This window comes from Drosophila tropicalis, unplaced genomic scaffold, assembly GCF_018151085.1.
Source record: "Drosophila tropicalis isolate 14030-0801.00 unplaced genomic scaffold, ASM1815108v1 contig_878, whole genome shotgun sequence".
NCBI classification, from domain to species: domain Eukaryota; kingdom Metazoa; phylum Arthropoda; class Insecta; order Diptera; family Drosophilidae; genus Drosophila; species Drosophila tropicalis.
The window spans coordinates 10,970,018-10,991,124 of record NW_027173374.1 but is presented as its reverse complement, the minus strand read 5'-3'; the positions used below and the strand labels follow the sequence as shown (position 1 = coordinate 10,991,124).

Genomic DNA, 21,107 nt, shown 5'->3' with positions numbered 1-21,107 from the left:
CATTTTGTTGCTGTGGCAGATGATGAGAATACATACAACAAAAACGACTGAACAAAATAGAAGAAAAATTGAAAAACGTATAAAATTGATGGATAAAATGATGCAATGACATTGGCTTTTCCAGCATCCTTAGCATCAGCTTTTGGATTGTTTATCTCTGGGCTTTCTCGTAGCTTCCCACCAGAAGCCAGGTGTTTCGTATATATGCACATAAATCTACTCAATATATACCTTCGTATATTAAAATGGGTGAAGCAGAAGAGAGTGGAATATTTGGGCAGGCTTTAAATAATTATTTTGAATACCTTACCCGGAAATTGACAAACAAGTTAACTCACCTGTAAAGAAAAGAGCATTTAAAAAATATTAAATCAATTTTTTGTATTGTTTTTTTATCAATCAATTGATTGTGTTTTGTGCCTGTTTGCAATATGTGTTCAATTATTCTAAAAGCAATGTAAACAAAACATAGTACACCTGAAAAAATAGATGGAAATTTATAAATGAATTTAATAAACTTGAAATTTAAACCAAATGTAACTTATGAGAGTGAAATGTTATAATATTGAGCCCGAAAAAGTAGGCAACACAAAATATTTTAGGGATTGAGTGACTCACAGAATTGAATCGAATTTATAAATCAATTAAACTATTTAAGTTCAAAGTTCAGTGTAATAGACTTAAAAGCTTACATATCGACGACCTTTCTGTAATCCTTTTTCTCCAAGTGTATGTAAGCCAAGTGCCAAACAATATAAGTCAAACACAATGCTCTTAGCAGATTATTAAACTAAAATGCAAACACAAATGCAAAATGCAAATACAATGCAATGCATCATAATTATTGTGTTGCGTTCATATTCAATTTGTAATCCAGAAACAAAAGGCTTAGGCAAGTCAATTAGCAGTAAGCAACCTTTCAAACAGAATCTGAATAGATTTATTCGTACTTTTGTATAGAATTTAAAAATTTTCGCAAAGCTACTTAACAGTTTTTGGTTAAGCTTAAAAGTCGAGACTCATATTAACGCAGCTGGGCACTGTGGTCACCTGGTAGAGAAGTTTTTCACATGTGTTACGATGGAAATGTGTGTGTTTGCTGGCTCTCAACTGCACTGTGGCTGAATTAGCCAACCAGTCCGCAAAAACCAGTCAAAAAGCAGAAAAACATGTTGGAAGAGAGCAGAGGCCCTAAACCAGACGATGTGCTGTCATTGTCCAGCCGCCACTTACATACAATGCCCTTCTGTCCGCCCCCCCTTTCTGCCTTGCTCACTCTCATACTCTAACGACTGTTGCTTTTTGTCATAAACTCTAATGTTAAAATGTACCTACACACATACATACAAATTTATATATATATATATAAGTATACATATATAAATTTATATATACGAGTGTGTATTTTTGGGGAGACTTTTTACTTTTGTCGCTTGGTTTTTGTTGAAGTTGCCGCTATTTTTGTGTGTGTGTGTATATATGTGTGGGCGTGCTGCGACTGCGATTATGATGGGACGTAGGGGTTTAGGCGGGTGGCTGTTAATAATGCGTTGTCCTGGGCCTCAGTTTTTCTCTTTTTTTTTTCATTTTTCTGTGTATTCTTTTCTTTTTTGTTGTCGCAGCTGCAAAACTCATGCTTTTGATATGGCAGATAAGCCCCGCATAAAATATTTTATTAGCCAGGCTCTTCGAGCTTGTCGAGCTGCACTCTCTTGACTTGACAATGAATATGAATAGAAGCGAGAGAGAACGAGGACCGGGAGATTGGGTGAGACAGAGAAAGAACGAGTAAAAACGACAAAGAGAGCAAGTCCGAGACATAATGTTCCTTCATAATGACATCGCTGGCGCCAGCAGCAAAAACAGCCTCACAACTCTCTCACATGAAGTTTTTCTGCTATTCGTTTTTTAATCTATATTTAGAAGGGTATATTGACATTAGTATGAAACGAATGTCAACCTTTTTTTTATTTGGATTGTGGTAAATTCTTAGAACTAATGCTGGCCACAACTTTCCTACGAAAAGCCAGTTTAAACTCTATATCTATATAGAAAACAGAGAATATTTTAAATTTTTGAATGATTTTTGATAACAAAGAGACATCAACTTGATTAAATTATTCATTTTGCAGTGCATTCTCTATTCGTTGTTGTTTTATACAATCTTTTTTTGGACCGTTTGCTTTGTTTCTTTTTGGTTTTGGTTTTATTTTGTCTTCGTTTTTGGTGAAAATGAAAATTAATGAATGCTCGCAAATGCTTTTGGCATTGCGCCAAGTGAAGGCAACATACCAAAGACACTAAATTAAATGTCATATGTCAAGTTCTCTCACATTTCGTACACGTATGTATGTATGTGTGTACTTCTGATACCCTGTATTAACTCAAGACAAATGAAAGCATTGCCAAGGGCATCAGCAGTAAATATTCTCTTGATAATGCCCCTCTCAGCATAAAGTCTTGAGTTACTTTAATGGCTGCATTAGAGGGTATCTTAAAGTCGTTGCCTTGAGGAGAGAAGTTTATATATTTGTTTCTTCTTTTTTTTTTTTTTTGCTTTGTTTTTGTATGTGTTTTATTTCATTTTCAACTGCTGTTTGTCTTTGCCACGGCCCGCAAGTTAATTTTGTAAAACTGGCAGCTGCTGCCCTCTTGGCACCCTCTGTTCCGCTGTTGCCATCCAGTCCCTCATGCCCTCTGTTACCCTAATGTGCGCTTGATGTATTTTAAATTAAATTTCAATTCTTCGTTGTTGTTACTGCTGCTGCTGCTGCCTAACAAATTCTCTATTGACAATTTTTTTCATCTACACTGATGACGTGGCATAATTCAATTGCTCATACGCCATGATGTCTGTGGAGTTCAATTAGATTAAGTCAAGTACCAAAAAGCTGAGCTAAAAGGTTTATAGAAAAAATATTAATTTCATTTTAAAATTTTCCTGTTGATGTAAACACCCTCATGTAGGTGTGTGTGTGTGTGTAAGGTGTCAGCAACTGTTTGGGTGTTTTTTCTTTTGCCGAGGTTTTAATTATTTAATGGCTTGTGTCAGAGGTAATAAATGTTGACCCTGTGTTGAGCCAGTTTCATATTTTTTCCAACTCCAAAAGCGGGAACAAAAAAATGTTTTCAAAGAGCTTAATAGTTTGCGCATCATTAAATCGAGTTTCACACAAGAAATATCTCACATATTTTTGATATACAGAAAAAAGGGACTTTAAAATAACCAAACAACACCGAAATTTCTATACCCTTGCCAAGGCGAAAGGCACAAATTAGAAATTTAGATTTAATACAATAAAAATAACTTCAATTATCAAAGTGTCAAGGGTTTTTGATTAACATTTGTTAAATTATTTCATATAAACTAAAATGTGTGTAAACTTTTGATGAAAAAGAAAATATACCCATTTGAAACAAGTTGAAACCTTTTATATTTCCCTTGTGAGCTTAATTACAAATCAATATATCAAAGGCAAAAGCGTTTACCATTTTTTTTCTTTTTGTTAATTGCCTACTTGAATTGCTGCTGCTCTATGCTTTTAAAATTAGGTCTATTTGTGTAAATTTCATTCGAGATGCCACTAAGCTTCGCATTGAGTGTTCCGGCTGTCTGTCACTTGAATGAACTTTGCTTGAAATTGCTTTCGCTCTCGATGTCGCAATTGCTTTTCTGCTTGAACTGACTTACACACCCACAGTAATACACACACACACACTCATACAGTTGATCAGTTCTATAAGCTGATTTCAGGCAATAATTTACAATTTCAATGTGGCAAGAAAATGCGCTTACTTACCTAGGCAGGCAATTTAAATTCTCCCTCTTACACACACACACACTCATGCATAGGGTGAAACATTAAAATAAAATATTGTAAATAATAAACGAACTGGCAAAGGGTTGGCTCGATGTTTCCCTTTTTTGGCCAGCTTTTTTAACATGAATTTCATTTATTTTCCTGTCAATTTTTGCTATTTCACACCCAAGAATAAAAATTCCAAAAGGTACAATGACTATGAGATACTAAGAAGAAAGAGAAAGGACATAAAGTGTTACCCTAGTTCATTTCATTTTCATAGTTACTTTCAGTGAAAAGACTTCGCATAATCATAGATAAGACGAGAAATCTTTTAGTTTAGGGGGAAATTCACTTAGTTTTTTTGTTTCACTCTCAATGTCATTATCTTGGACTATCATTGCCTGCTTTTTCAGCCATTAAGTAGAACCAGTTGGTATTTTGATTGCTTTCAAAGCTCATTCGATTCTAATGCAAGGATATTTCATACTTAGATTCCACCAATTGCACGTCAAAGTGTTTTCTTAAAAAAAAGAGAGTTGTTCACCATAAATTTGGTTAAAAGCAAAGTCATGCCTATATACGCCAGGTTCCTGAATACCTTTTTTTTTGGTTGGTTTATTGCACTGGCAACTCGGAGCTGTTCGGCTGTTGGTGTCCTTGTCGCCGCCGTCAACGTTCTTGGCCTCGTCGTCCTCGTCACGATACGGTTGCCACGTGTATAACTTATTTATAAGGCTTTTACGCACAAATACACAAAAATTCTGAGAGAGTCAGAGGAAAAAAAACACAAAAGGCAATGCCAGTTGAGTGTTTGAGCGGTTACCTACACACACACACACATACACACAGTATATGTTTCGTATACACTCTTGGCTCGACTTTAACCCGCTTTCAGCAGAAAATTTGCGAATGGACTTGTCGAAAAGTGGGCAAAATGAAACGAAAAGATACGAAACATGTCCTTTGTGTGCGCTTACACATGTTCCTTGACGGGAAATGATGGCGGCCAGTCCGACTTCTGTTTGCATTCACAGTAGTTTCGGCAATTTTCTTGTCGTGGGTGCCCATGATAATTGCGTCTTTGTGTGCTTGGCCCCTTTTTTGCTTCCCATTAAAAATGTAGAACGAATATTTTTTAACGACTCAGCAATGTGAATGTATGTGAGTGTGGGTGTATGCCTTGTGTGTGTGTATGTATATAAGAATAAATTTCACATATTTGGCAATTGGGATTTAAGGCAAATGTCCGACCATATTAGAGCAGTTCTCAAATGGAGAAGGCAAAAGGAACCATGAATTAATGCTTTTGCTCCGAAATGCATTCCATATAAACACATTCCACCCAGATCATTAAGCGAGTATCTTAAAGTCGGTGGCCTCTTTTTCGAATAAAAGTTCTTGCTCATTTTTATAAATGTCGAACCTTTCATTTCCTTTTCCATTCGTCATTCTCTTTCGCCTTTTCTTTTTCTCTCTATTGTAAATTATTTTTTCTCACCATAAAGCAGCTTAAATAAATTCGTAATTATTTTAAACGTGCCCAAGTTGATGCCACGCCCTCGCCTGGCCTCCATTACGCTTCACAGGCGGAAAGTTTTTCGCACAAAGTTTTGCTTTTACCATCACCTCTCTTTCCCTCTCACCACTACCACTTCCATCACCACCCCTCTCTGCTCATTAAGTAGCACAAATTTCAGTTTTCTTTGCAAGTTTTTGCTGGCCAACAGGAAAGGAGTGGTGACCAGAAGGAGCAAGACGGACGTTGGGTACAAGTGACGCAAAGCAATGGCTTTGGCGTTGGCGTTGCCATCAGCAGTGGTGGTGGTGCTGGTGCTGGTGGTGTTGGTGGTGATGGCGGTGGAGAAGGCATTCAAGTGCCGTCGCATCACACGCTAAGTAATTATGAATATTTTTAACGAACTTTTGCCACAGGCAGCCCCGGCAAATCAAAATATTTCATTTCAAGCGAAAAGTTAGAGCGAAAAATAATTATTTCACCCAAAAATAGAAAGCGTCAAGGAAAAATATATAAGAAAACTGCATTTAATATTATATACGGATGTATGTGTATGCTTTGGGTGTGTGAATTTGTAGCCACCCACAAACAGAAAAGTTTATGCTCTTTGGATTTTCATTTTTATACCCGCAGATCTGTCCGGCAGATAACATAATTCTTTATTTATTACATTTTTTGGTAATTTAAATAATTAATTAAGCAAAAGTTTAATAGTGGAGAGCTGCAAGCCAAACTTAAAAAATTATGTGGCAAGATGCCAAAAACTTTTCTTCTTGGCGAGATTATGAAAATTTATTAAAAAAAGTTAACCCCAAAAACAAAAAGATTTGCCAAAATTGCAATCATTTAGTACAGAAACTAAAGATTAATCCAATTAGATGATATTTTCGGAACCAAACGCATTTAACTAAAAGATTATATCTAATTTTCAATAATAATAACTATTTTCACTAACTGATATCAAACATTTTCGTATCTAAAGCCTTTGAATGGTCTAACAAAGTTCTCAGTTGGTTATATCAAATCCATTTACATGACGTAACCGATCGAGGAAAAACTTAAAACGGGGTATAAAATAGACAATTAAGCTAAGGCCAAGCCAATCAGTCAAGTCAAAGAGGCAAGCATCAGTTTGATTGACTTCTTTTTGTTTGTGTGCATAAGTAGACTTTTGGTTTTAAAACCAATTAAGTTGGCCAAAGTTGAATGCAAGCAGGAGGCCAACTGTTATACTGGCAAGTAACTGGCAAAAGTTGCGGCCAACTTTGAACATTATATTCTTGGGCCAACAAAATTTATCTTGACCAAAATGTGGTGATGGAAAGTTCTACTCCGAAAAAGCTAATTATCATAAAATTAAAAAAGAAGAAGGCTTTCGCATCAGCCATCTTAATTGAATTCCGAAACAATGCAGCTGCACGAGGTGCTTGGTTTCGGTCGAAAGACAGAGCTTACCTGGGCATAATTTGATATGACAAAACTGTTTATTTTTTACTCTGACACATTCTATCTATAAGAGCCTTAGAAGCGCCTTAGAGGCAGTCATTTAATTTTATGCAGAATTTCAATGAATCAACTTGGTCTCTGTTCATTCTCCGGCAGCTTTGATGCTAAAGCTGCATAGATTAGCATAAAATCAACAGCCAGACAGACAGCCATACAGACAGCCAGCCCAGGCAACCAGACTAACCAACCAACCAGCCAGCTAGCCAGTCAACCACGCCCGAAACTTGCCAGGAAAAGTCATTTTGGTTTTCAATTAAAATAGCTGGCACCGTATCTCCCATATATCAGGCAAAGCGGTAAACTGCATAATTCACCAACAACGTCATCCATCTAGCACTCCGCCGAGTGAGCAGCAAAGTGTCCAGAAAGGGGAAACAGGAAATGTTACGCTAATAAATTCGCAACTAGCAAAACTCGTAATTCTTTTATCCCGGCAGGTAGGTTTAGCTAACACTAGACTACAGAGCTTAATTTTCTCTTTCTTATATTAGAATTAGTTTCCTTTATAGCTGTTGGAATTTTCGGATATCAGTTTCTTGCTGTTCAGTGTATTTAATTGCTTTGGTGCCGAACATTTACCGATTTTAGCCAAGTCATTCATTCATTCATTTGCTCCATTATTGTGGGATTTGTTTGGTGTGCAACTGTTGGAAATTTATGTATCTGAGTTGGCTAAGGGGAACCAACACGAACAACAATCAAATGCCATAAAACTAATCATGAAAGTTTGTCTAGAACAAAGATCTATTAATGGAATTTAATAATGATTAAGAATTTAATATTTCAGACTCAATCAGACTTGAATTTGCATATAGTTGTCTATGATATAATTATATTTGTCATACTACTTTTTTTTGGTTGGTCCTGTGTCATTAAAGGTCACGTATGTATCTTGTTCCTAGGACTGAGCACAAAAGTTGGTCCTTAGCCTGGTTTATTTTGTGTTTTTTTACGCTGCTTGTTACTTGCTTGGTTCTTAGAAGGACATTTGATTTTGTTTTTTTTTTTTATGATTATGTATTTTCTTGTAGCCATTTGACGTTCGTTTTTTTCTTTTATGTGATTCTGTTTCTGTGTTTAGTTAGTTGTTTGCCATCATAAATATTATGTCTGTCTGTCTCGTTTTTTTTTTTCTCTTGCTCTAGCTCTTTATCTTTACATGTACAGGAGGGATTTATGGGGTCACATTCATTGCTGCTGTCACATTGAATATTTGTAGCTAGCATTGAACTTTAGCAAAGGTTTTTCTCTTTTTCTCTCTTTTTTTACGTCTGTATGACATAACTTTGATTGTGTTGGATGTGGCCAGTGGGGATAATGGGAGGTGCGAGAGAGACAATTTTTGGAAAATACTCATATTTCCATCTAATATGCAAACTGACAACTTAAGTACGCTTATGTACGCATACATAAATGGATATTTAAGACACTCAAGAAACGAACAGCACACACAAAGATTTTCGAGTCAGCTCCAATTCCACATTCCACTTCACTCCACTTCACGCCAATCCAATTCAATCCAAATGACAAGTTAATCATTTATTTACGTTGACATGTCATTGCTCAAGTATTTATTTACCTCTTGGCTCAGCGGCGGCAATGGCAACTTTGTGTAGGTGTTTGAATTGGGTGTGTGTGTGTGTGTGTGTATGTGAAATCTAAAAACCACACCCATATAAGTTAATGGGTGTGTTAGTTATCAATTGAGAGAATGAGTTTGACAAATCCTAATTGCATTTATTTTTTCAATTTAAATTAATATTTACTTTATTTTATCGTTAAATCGAAAATTAATCGTAATATTTTTGCATATTTATTTACCAAAATTATTTATTTAAGGAATAACGATTATATTTCTTTCGGGAATTATATGTGTATATAGACCAAAACGTAGCTGGAAAATTATTTATGATAAACATAAGACGCAAGCGACAGATGTTGCCAATGGATGTCGCAAGATGGAAGGAGAATCAAAAAGACTGCAAAAGAGAGAGAGAGGGAGAGAGAGTGACGGAGACAGTAACTGAGAACACATAATGCTGGAGCAATGGCGGTTTTTCCGGTGTCGGTTATTTGATGACAGCATAAAACGCATGCAAAATGTTTAATCCTTGAGACGTTTTCAAGCTTAATTACGTGTTTACCACTGTCTTAACTCATTCACCCAGCTTATGAGAGGCAGGTATAAATATACATCTACGTGTGTGTGTGTACATACCATGCATAAATATCTAAATATCTATGTGTATATATGTAGTTTTTAGTCTCTTCTCTTTTTAGGTTGGTACTTTTTCAGTATCTTTAGCCCGAAAAAGTATGCTACAAATTTTATACTTTCTAGCATATTTGCCGCAGAGCATACACATAGCACAAATTTTTGAATATCTTACCGAAAATGTGAAATATTTTATGGTCTGCCCTTAAAAATGAAGACAAAGAAGTAGCAACAGAAGAAGAAGAAGAAGCTGAAAATACCAATCAGCGCGCCTGTCAGCCCAACTCGTGCTTATCGCCAAGTTTTTGATTTGCTTTAAACTTTTTTCCTTAGCCCTCTCTCTCCCCCTCATCTTTCCCGTTTTCGAACGTAAAACATGGCCAAAATGGTCGGAGGCAGGCTAAGATGAAGTGAACTGCGTTTTCTTTTGAGCCTGGGCACACTCGTCGTTTTTTGTTTGCTTTTTTTTTTTTTGTTTGTGTATGTCGTGCTTGGGCATCCCTTTTTCTGTAGAAACTAAGGCGCCTCCTGCCTAGCCCAAGCGCGGCTCAATTATATAAATTTTTATGAGTCCGCCACCAAAATTTATGCGCGTGTTCGTCTCTGTCGTTTATACACAGCAACAACAAAAATAAAGAACCAAAACAGGACATGGCCTGCTCGGGCTGCTTAACAACTGCAGAGTGAATGAGGGCCCAGCTAGCTGCTCTTGTTATTAATAGTTTTTTCATTGACATAAAGACTAAAGTCTGTGCAAATGTTTAGAGAAACAACAAATTTTGTGTTCAAAAAAAAAAAAAAAAAACTTTTGAGCAGACTTTTTGGAGACTTTTACAATATTTATGCAGAGAAATTTAATTCGCTTTCATTTTGTTGTTGACGTTGTTGTTGTTGCTGTTGTGGTTGGCAAAAGAAAAGGGGAAACTTTATTTAGATCCTTGGTATCCCTGAACTCAACCTGATTATGCCAGAGGGATTGGCTTTGATGGCAACCGTAGAACATGAGCATATTGATTGCCAACAGAAGCTGAAAAGGTGCTGCCATCCACATACCATATACATACATACATACGCTCATATGTTAAATGTATTTGTATGTTTGGTTGTAGTTTTGGGGTAAAGTTTTATGGCCATGGCTAGGAAATTTGTTGTTGCTGTTGTGAAGACTTTGCTTCTTGTGTTTTTTTTCTCCTTTTTTATGCTCAAAGCAATGCCAATGAATTGATTGATGTGTGGCGCCGGGGTTTGCGGACGTACTGAAAGCGAAACCCAAAGTAAAACCCAAAGCGAAACCCAAAGCAAAAAACCCAAAGCGAAAAACCCCAACCGAGAACCGAGAAACGAGAACTGAAACCGAAAGGCAACAGCGAAATAAAATGCACATAAAAGGCAAAACTCTAGCCCCTCATCTTCTCATCACACACATGCACATAAATTACAATTTTACGCTGACATTTTACTATTTTCTTGCGTTCGCCTTGCTGGCTTTTCATTTTTCCGTTTCCGTTTCCTTCAGCTCCTGCCTTTCATCCCGCTCTAACTCCTCCTGCTTTTGCTTCTCGCATTTTTTTGTTTCTTTAGTTTGGTGCGGCACTAAAATGCCAAAGCCAAACAACTTGGCTTTTGTCATATTGCACCACAGACTGCGGCATAGTGGCATAAACAACAAGATTTTATGCTCTGCTCTACTCTGTGTTTGGGTCAAAAACTTCAAACATGCTGAAAATTAATTTAATGCGCCATTTTCATGGGAGAGAAAACAAAAAACCAACAAAAAAGAAGGGAAAATGATTGTAAATGGTAAAAATCATTGAGGCAAGGAGAGTGCAAACAGGCAAATGAAAATGTAAGCTTAAGTGGCACACACACAACATTTTTTTAACAATTTTATGTGCAAAGACCAAAAACAAAAAAAATTCTATGAAAAGTAAGGGAAAGAGTGAGTATGAGAGAGAGAGAGAGAGAGAAAGGAGCAAACAAACAAGCCCTGGAAAAAAAGGCCAGATCCTCGACTCTCAACTCTCTTGTTCAGGGTTCTACATATTTTATTTAACAGTCTGTTCAACGCACTCGACACACATTCAACGCTAGTTTCGGTGGCTCCATTAATTGGATGTGCCAGTTACAATATCCCTTACCACCTACCACAGCGACAACCCCTCTTCCCCTTCCCCTTGCAGTCTGTTCAACCATAGCTTCAATTAAATTCAAATTAAGGCTTTGGCCCTAAGCCCAAACAGATGGGCATAGATTTGTTGGCCAGGCAGCAACACGACTTAAATGATGCCCCAATGACATGGCATAAATATATTTTTTTGCGCTTGCTTGTTATGGTCGAGAAAAATTCAGAACTGAACAACAAACATCCAAAATGTCGGGCAATAAATCGATTTAAGTTTACGTGGCGTATGCGTAATATACAACGATGCGACCAGAGAACAATTTGCTATTAAACCAAAAGGTTATTTATGACCACTCCACATCGAAATCGAATATGAAGTGGCAGCTTTAAGTCAATTTTGGAATTGCTTAAAGATTTTCGGTCATAACAAAAAATGCATAACAGAATTTCATGCGTTCAACTGAAAACTGATTAAATTATGATATGTATACATGAATAAATGTGATTTTTGTAAAATTGATTTCGTGCTTCAGATACATACATATACACGTAGAGTAGTGTCCACGACAAAGTCTCCTCTAGCAGCTTCCGTTTGTGTATGCCCTTAACCCAATCCTTTTTTTATCCACACGCACTCAAACACACACCCATACATGCATGTGTGTCCAGGCTCCAGTCTGAATGGTTGCCTCGGCACATATTATTCGATTCTTATTGTAATCGTATGAATATATTTCTCGCATTATAATGCTCAACAGAGCATCAGTGGCTTTTTTTCTGCACAGTCGTTGACTTTTTGCATTTTTAATGTGTGTAAATGCGAATCTTTTTCTCACCCAACCACCTTCTTTAACTCCTCTCTCTCTCTCTCTCTCTCTCTATCACACCCTCACACAATATTTTTTACTCTGTCTCTCCGTGTTATTCTCTCGTATTCCCTGTTTGCTGTGCCTTCTTCCTCTCAATAATTTCCGCTACGGCATTTTGAGTTGGGTAACATGCGTGCCCTGGCGCCGTTGCCAAATAGAGTGTAACGTCTGTAGCCAAGTGTGAGTGTTGGTGTGCCGAAGTCGTGTGTGTGTGTGGCGCCATCAACTTAAAAAAAGTGTCAGCAAGCAAAGCCTTAAATCTCTGCCTGCCACTCTTTTCCTCTGTGTGTGTGTGTGTATAATACACACCTCTTCCGCCACTAGCAAAATCGCATTTGTATCACTGCATTTGGCAGCTTCTTTTGCCTTGTAGCTCTGCCATGCCCTGCCATGAGTTAACTTGACTTGCTTTGGCTTGGTTTGGCTTGGCAATTTCTGTTACGTTTCTCGCCTAACAAACCGGAAGGAAGTTAGTTTTTAAACGCAGACCTAAACCCTCCAGCTACAAGGTATGTAGGTATGCATGCTTGTACCAGAACTCGTTGACTAGCCTTTGGGCATGAGATTGCGGCTCTGGGGTACTCCTCCTCCTCCATGGTCCATGCTCCTCTCTCACGTTTTGGCTGCCACAGTTTATTATGTTGCATGCGCGAATTTGCAATGCTTCCAGTCAGTGAACCGAAATCCAACGCCAACGAAAGGCTACACCAAAACAAATTGGGCAATTCAACAATGTTTAAATCAAAATGAGAGGCAGTGGAGGCAACTGAATTTAAAGTGACAACAATATTTTCATTCTTATAGCATGAAAACAATTTAAAAACATTTTTAAAGATATGCTAATCAATAATTTAAACATTTATATTTAAGCAGCTTCCTAAATTTATTGCTCTTCCCCAAAGAAAGTTTGAATATTGATGCCATCATCTTTTGAGTAATTTTTAAACTTTCAAGATTCAGTTTTTGTCATTGCAATTTTCATTATAATCAATATAAAACATTTTTAAGGGTATTTTTCATAACATTTTCTTATAGAAAAGTTATTAATAGTTACTTCAACTTGGCATCCTTATCCTGTCAATTGCAACTCTTTACGATAGTTTTCCGAAAGCCAAAGTAAAAGAGACGGAGAGAGAGAGAGAGAACAGTTTATCTTAAACGTAGAGCAAACCACTTTTGGCAAAAGTTTTTGGCTGTAACAGCCTTTACATAGAAATTTCTGAGCTGCCTTTGGCGTTTTTGCTCAAAAAACTTGTTGGTCTTCTCTCATTTGGTAGGGTAAAGTTTTGCCCCTGCTTAGCTAAGCGCAGCCATTTTCCAAGAGTAGGTGAAATTAAACAAGGAGTGTTCGTGTTTGGTGGTTTAAACCTTTTCCCCCTCATTACATGAATTTGCTTTCCATGCATAAGCAACCCTTTTTCTCGTAGTCATTTAAATGAAACACATTTTAAACTTGGACCAAAAGGAAAAATCATAGCAATTGGCAAATGGACGTCAGACGCCCAGACCATGGCAACGATTCAAACATTGTGTTGAGCAGGTAACTGTTAGCTGTCTAAGCCAAAAATTGTGAAGGGAGACAACGAGATATTGTATATTTCATATAAATGTATCTCTCTGTGTGAGTGTGTCTGTCGGGCTGTCTGTGTGTGTGTGTGTGTGTGAGAGTGTATAACAAGGGTTGCCATAGTCCGACCCGGAGCCTCGAGGAAATTAAAGTGGTTTTTCTTTTGGGGTTGGCTTTTCTATATATCTGTGTGTGTGCAATATTTCGGAAATTACTTTGCACTGTTGGTGGTGGTTTCTGTGGTAACTTTGACACTCGCTCTTGGATGTTGACTACATTCATCGGTTGCCTCGGTCTCTTATTCCAACATATTCTGTATTTTTTGTTGTGTTTTTTATGTTTTGTTTTTGAGTTTTCAGGTTAAACCGGCACCTTTATAAAATAACAAAGAGAAGAAGGCAAAAAACGAAAAGCTTCCGTTCTCGACCGTTTGGCAAATTGACATTTTTATTTTTGGACTTGTTTCTGGGATTCGGTAAGTATTTGGTTACTCTGTTGTCTCTTGTCAAAACATTTGTGAAAATGAATATTCCTGCCCAGAAACCTCTCCTACGACCTTTATGCCATTCCTATAGGTATTTCGCCTTTGTCTTTCATGCGTATGCCTATTACTCCTTTCTTACTTGCTGCTTCAATCATTCTATGCTTCTTTGGCGCCATTTTGGCTGGGCCAAAAAGTGTTGAATGAAAACGTCTTGAGCCTATTATGACCCAAAGCCCTTGCCTTTATGTGTGTGTGTGTGTGTGTGTGTGTGTGTGTGTGTGTGTGTGTGTGTGTGTTATCGAGCAATTTTCTTTCTCTACTTTTACTCTTGTCTTGATTTGCCTAAGTTGACAACAGAAAAAGAAACGGAAGAAGAAACTTAATTCACCAACTTGAACCATGGAAATCTTTTAAGTGATGAAAATGGTCTATAGATGAGTTGATGTAAGTATACGAAAAGCACTTGAGGAAAAACTAAAAGTTAGGTGGAGAGAGTAGGACAGATGAGGACTATACAAATTGAAGAAGTTGACTTAAATAAAGGATTATTGATGTCTTAAGTCAATGTAAGTAAAGAATAGATTCCATTTAGAAATTTGCATTTATCCTAACGAACGAAATTTTGATAACGTATAAAAGGAAATATCTTTATATGGGCGACATGAGAGAAGTTCTCAAATTAACTGCAAACGAAAGAGACAGAGTGAAAAAATGAACTGAAAAGAAAAGCAAAGAGATGGACAAGAAAAATGAATGTCTGGTGGATTGTCCTTGTCGTCAGAAGCAGCAGATATATACACATATTTTTTTCCCATCGAGTTTTTCTTTTCTTTTTTTTTTTGCACAAAATGCGAAAAACAAGTAAACGGAATTTGACAAACAATTTCAATAAATTTCTGCAAATAACTGACAAAATGTGTAAGTGAGATGGGGAGATAAAGAAGAGAAACACATCGCAAAAAGACAAAATGGCGGCCATGGAGTTCAAAACGAAATTAAGCAGAACACAAAAAAAAAAAAAGAACTGAAAACGAAAATGAAGATGAAGCCAAAAGCCAAAGCCAAAGATGAAGATGAAGCCGGGCAAGCGGAAGGGATAACAAGTCGAATGTTGCGTTGACAATATTAGTTCATGTGACACATACATGTATACAAACACAGAGGGCAAAACGGAAAGGAGATGAGGAAAAGAAGAGGAAGTTGAAGGAGGCGGATGAAGAGAATGAGTCTGAGGTGGTTGTGTCATATCGTAGTTCATTGGTTTGCCTGTCAGCTGTCAGCACGTAAGCCGCTCATTCGTACGCTACAATTTTGTTTTTTTTCTTCTTTTTTTTTTTTCCCTCCTGATGCCCTTCTGCATTTTGTTGACCAATCTTCATCTTCTGCTTCCTTGAACTTCCTGCGTTGTTAGTTCGTTTCGTTAGCCTGGCCCAGATGCTTGGCCGCTGTGCTGCTCTTTGGAATGTCATGACATGTCAACATTTAACACTTTGTCCCTTTTTTTCTTATTTTTGGGTGGTCGGTTTGGGAAACTTTTCCTGTTTTCTTTCTATTTCTTATTTCGGTTTTTTCTATCTCCCTCTCTCTCTCTCTCTTGTTCTTCCTCCAGCGACAAAAATTTGTCACCCGAGCAAAATGTTATCGAAAGCATATTACATTTTTGGCTCTGCAACAACACTAAAGTGCCTTATGAATTACGAGTACATTGCATAACAGATTGAGACATTTTGCTAAGGATATGAGAGATAGGGAGAAGGTATGTACATATGTGGATACATATATGGAAATTGGATTTGGTTATGGGGACATGTGAACTGAACTGTAAGGGAGAATATTTAATCCCAGAACCTAAAGAATATCCTTAATGCAATGGAGGGAAAAACGGAAGATGAAAATATCAAAAAGGGCGTTTTTCTCGCATTTTTCTAATACACTAGTTTTCACAAACATTCAGAATAAGTAAGTAAATACACACACACACATGTTGTCTTTCTTATCATATTTTCCTTTAGCCCTCTATCATTCTCTCTCACTCTCTCAATAGCTCAAACGCTCTCTCTTTCACTTTGCCCTTGGCTATTTGATCGAATCAATTTCTCGACTTGTGTTTTGACTTTTGTTGACTGCAATCAGCAATCAGCAACTAGCCGAAAGGCATCTCTACCACTGTCATTGACAATAGCACTAAACTTGATTGGGAATAATAATTCCCATCAAAACCAAAGTCGAATCAGAATTGCGTTAACTACGACTAGGGGGAGACTATAAAGATGAGGTCTAACAATTGTCGAATGCAAATTTAGCAATTATTGCCACCTTTAGATTCTATGAACTTTCATTCCAGCCCGCGTTCAAAACTAACATACTCACTTGTATTGATATGGAAGGCCCAACTCAAGCTCAAATCATATAAAAATTTATAACTCAGATGTTGATGTTGATGACAGAACATTATGCATGATTTTGTTTTTCATTCTACCCTCATTCTTTTCGTCGTTTTTTCTTGTTGTATTTTTGGTAGAAAACCGCAAACCAACGTGGCCCCAGCAACGAGACCGCAAACACGAGCTTTGCCATCTATTTTTATGTGGCAACGTAACATTTTACATTTTATGAGAATCTAAATAGTATGCAATGCTGTTGTTGTTGTTGTTGTTGTTGTGGCTATTGCTGCCATCGTAGTGTCAAGGCATAGGTTTTGGCCCCGGTGCTAAAATTAAACCAGACATTTTGCTTTTCGTCTCAGCGCACCGCAGCAACACGTGCAATTTCTATTTCACTGCGGCTCGTTGATGAGCGCGCGAAAATCACAATTTTCCCTGCAGTACAATTTGCTTCAGTTCAGTTCAGTCAGCCATTGTTGCACTGTCTCTCGGCGTAATTTCCTCTACAAGCAGCAACAACAGCAGCAGCAATGACAACAGCAATGGTAATGGCAACATCGCCAACGCTGGGGCTCTGCTATGCGGTCTGTCAGTATTGCTGTTATCCTTTTATGCATTTTAATTTGCAAACACATAGGCATAGATGAACATGTATGTATATTCACAGCATATCTCGGAGATGTTGCTGTTGTGGCTGGCTATGGTTGGTGCCTGTGCCTGTGCCTGTGGCACGTGCTATGTTGCTGCTGTTGTTGCTGCACCCGTGGGTGTTTTTTTCCATGCCAGTCATAAAAGCAGCAACATTAGAAATTATATGACTGTCACATACAATGACATCTCTGTGTATATGCCCCTGTATCTGTCTGTATATGAGTGGTGTGTGTGTGTGTGAGTATGTGTGTGCTTGGGAATTCATTAGCCCAACTCAAGGCGCGCCCGCGTTGAAAGTTTGCCCACAATGCGTTGCCAACTTTAAAGTGCCTAGGCCTATGCCCTCGCCTACGGTCCCCTCTCTCTGCTTGGCTCCCTCTGCTTTGCTGTCGTTATGCCCCCGAGTGTGCTTATCATAAATTCATACATATATATCTATGTGTTTTGTATGTGAAAGTGTGTGTGTGTGTTTTATTAACATTTTGGGTGCATTAACCTGACAGCTAATGGGCAAAGCTTAAGGGTAAAGGCTAGGCTCAGATTTATGTTAATTCCTTTCATTCTCTGTTTATTATTTTACTTTTTTGGAATAGATTTAATATTTTGTGTTAAATAAACTCACCGTTGCTGCACAAAACGTTGCATTGCCCACAAATCTTGACAGATCTTGAGAGCGGCGTTGTCGTCGGACTCGTTGCTGTTGGCTTATAGTTGCTGATGTAGTTGTTGTTGAGCCACATCTGCCGCTGCCACCGCCGTCGTCGTCGTTGCCACTGCCGCTATCTTCAATTGGCTGTTGAGTGGCCAGCAATGGGCAACAATTTGTTGCCACACCCACAACGCCTAACAGGCTCTGATTTTGGCTGCTTTGTGTGTTGCAGTTGCTGTTGGTGTTGGTGTTGATGCTGCTGCTGCTACTGCGTCGTCGTCGTCTACGATGGCGATGATGTGGATGATGCTGGCGCTGGCGTTGATTATGACGACGGCAGCGTTGTTGTTGCACTGCGGCGTCTATTTTAATGGCAGCTATAGTGCTGCTTTACAGCAGCACTCAATCTACTCGAGGGAGTTGTATTTGAACTATACTCGATGTTGCTTTTGGTTGGATGCTGCTCTTCCCCTTGGATGGTGATGCAGTTCTTGTGGTTAATGTGTGTACATATATACGATCAATATTGCATTTGCCACATCCTTCAGTTTAGCTTTTTAGCATTTCATGACAATTCCATTAATATTTGGCATATTTGTTTAATTTTTGTTTTTTCTCTCAAAAATTCCTGGCATTAGGGACTAATTTCTATATTTGTTGTTCTTGTTGCTGGCAGCACTTTGTTGTTGTTGTTGTTGTTTTGGTTGATGTTGTTATAGGTTATGAAACAATTCCAGTTAGCAGTCTTGAATGTTGGCATGGCTATAAAGAAATACCATCAACATAAACAATTAGCAAAAGCAAAAGAGTAAATGAAATTAACCAAAGTTTTCCTTGCCAAAATTTGTCGTTGCTATTGCCATTGCCATTGCCTGTGAACACATCCACACATACACATATTGGCAAACTTCCCATCTAGTGTAGTGCACACACTTAGACACTCACACATATGTACATACATACTTACATGAATATATGCAAATGTATATATGTATTTCTGGGAATCTGAATGTCTGGCACGATTATGACCCTATCTAATGGCAATCAATTTATATTGGAAAGGCATTCGCAATTCGCATGCGGAAGCAAATTTTTCGTCTAAATTATAGATTTTCTTCTCTCTCCCTGCTGTTGCTGTAGCATGCTGGCAATTTATCGTATTCCAATTTTTGGTTGGCAATGATAATTTATGCTATACATCTGTGTGTGTGTGTCCAACTGTGTATGTGTGTGTTTGTATGCCAAGCATAACTTGGCTGGTGAGAGACGAGAGGCCACACCCTTTTGACAAATTGCCAGCCAAAAAAAAAATTTGGAACAGTTTCTAAAGGCCAAATCACTGGCAGGAATGGCTTACTTCTTATTAAATTAGCAAACAATTCCACTTGAAAATAAATTCATGTCCATAAAAAAGAACAGAAATTGTTTCTAAGAACTATCAAGGATCAAGATATCTATCTTTACTATAGCTATATCAACTTAACAAACTCTTATGATAAAGAAATGATTTATCTCCATTGAGAAATTCAAATTGAGGGCTTAAAGACTTGATATCCTTTTAGAAATAATAGACATCCTGGGCATATCATTTGCATTACGTCAAAATTAATTTGGCTTCCTTTTCGACTTGCTTCCTGGGCGAAAATTTCCAATCATAGAAATGTGAAAGATTATGAAAGAGGCTTTTGTTTTGTTTGGTTATTTTTTGTTATTTTTGTCGACTCTTAATTAACATTTTGCCATACAACGATATCCCAGTTGAAATTTGAAAACTGGAAACTGGAAACTGTGGAAACTACCAATTAGAAGTCGCAAAAATGTACAACCAAGCATGAAATGTTCGGGGTCCAGAGCAAACTCTATGTGCAGTTGAAAAATTTGAAATGCTAAACCCAACGAAACCAAATGTGAAATGCAAATGACAGCCAGACAGAATCAGTAACAAGGGGCCGAGGGAGGAGAGGTTGAGGTAAGATGGGTGGGGGATAAATAGATGGAAAAGGACCATGGTCCTGGTGAAACAAAATGGAAATAAAAATGCAAAGCAACGGCAACAACTGCAACTCTTAATGAGTGCGCTGACATAAAAATAATTATGAATTAAAACCAAAGTTGTTTTGTTTTTGCTATTATTATTATTATTATTTATGTATCTTTTTGTATGAAGTCATAATTCAAATGCATGTTCTAGTGAAAAGGGGCGTGGCAGCAGCATCCGCAGTACAAGCAACGCCAGCACGAAAGACTCTGTTGCCAACGAACTCAGTACGCCGGGGTTTAGACGGTTTCATTGTCTCCGAGAAATGCGACGTCATCGTCAGACTTGGTTGGCGCCCGTTGTCTGTCTGCATTTTCATTTGTGGCGCATAAAAAAGACAGACGAAGGCAACAAAAAAGAAAAGACACACATTCAAAAAAAAAAAAAAAAAAGTGCTGCTGCCAGCAAATGTCCATCAACAACTACAACAAATGGTATCTCAATGGGTCTGTGTGTGTGTGTGCAGTATAAAAGGACACAGCTGAATGCTTTTTTTAGGCACTGTCTCGACTCTGCGGGTCAGCTAAGTGCAACTTTTCTCCCTCGCTATCTTGTCTCTCTCTCTCTTTTTTTCTCTCTCCTCCTTTCTCTTCATCTCGAGTTCTTTCCTTCGCTATCTATCTGCTATATCTCGTGCTGTATTTCTGTACATCTCTCGTACAGAAATGGAGCATAATGCACTCGGCTTCAAGTTGAGTGGGAGATTGCATTTAATGCAACATCACGTCGCCAAAGTCTTTGCTAGATGGGGGAAATGGGAAAATACTTTGCCAGTTGCTGAATCCCAAAACTAATGAGTTGGCTTAAATATTTAGTGAGAGGGCCTTGTCACTAGAGAAATCCGGAAATAAGCAACAAATAACTGACTGTCTGTGTCGGTCTTTGGTTTGTGGCTGAACAGAAAATTAAATTTCTCGTTGGTAACGCTTTTCTTGTGTGCCGAAATGTATGCTATAAATTTTTATGGCAAGCGACAAAACAATTTCATGGCAAACCGCAATCGAATCGCTATTAGCTAACAGATTTTCCTTCAAGCACATTATAAATGCAGATAGACAAAAAAACATTGGCTCTGATTTTAAAATATTGCTTTAACAAAAAATGCTAGAGATAGATATAGAAAGAAAGAGAGAGAGAGAGAGAGATAGATATAGATATTGTCTGCTTTAAACTGAAATTGTTTACTTAATCATTTGCTTTTGTCTCTAGCAATATGCAACTTGCAACTGAACCGTTTCTGTTTGCTCTTGACAAACTATTTAAGTGGCTTGAGTGGGGCAGGAAGCAAGATGTAGTGAACTGA

At 37.8% G+C, this 21,107-nt stretch overlaps 1 protein-coding gene across 1 annotated transcript in view; it reads right to left on the bottom strand.

The window, feature by feature from the left end:
- nAChRalpha1 (nicotinic acetylcholine receptor alpha1) overlaps positions 1-21,107 on the bottom strand; it is a 61,918-nt gene that overhangs the window by 38,817 nt on the left and 1,994 nt on the right. Inside the window, exon 2 of the mRNA XM_068301320.1 lies at positions 17,740-18,528. The gene's annotated coding sequence lies outside the window, so the exon portion shown is untranslated. The remainder of the gene's footprint in view (positions 1-17,739; positions 18,529-21,107) is intronic.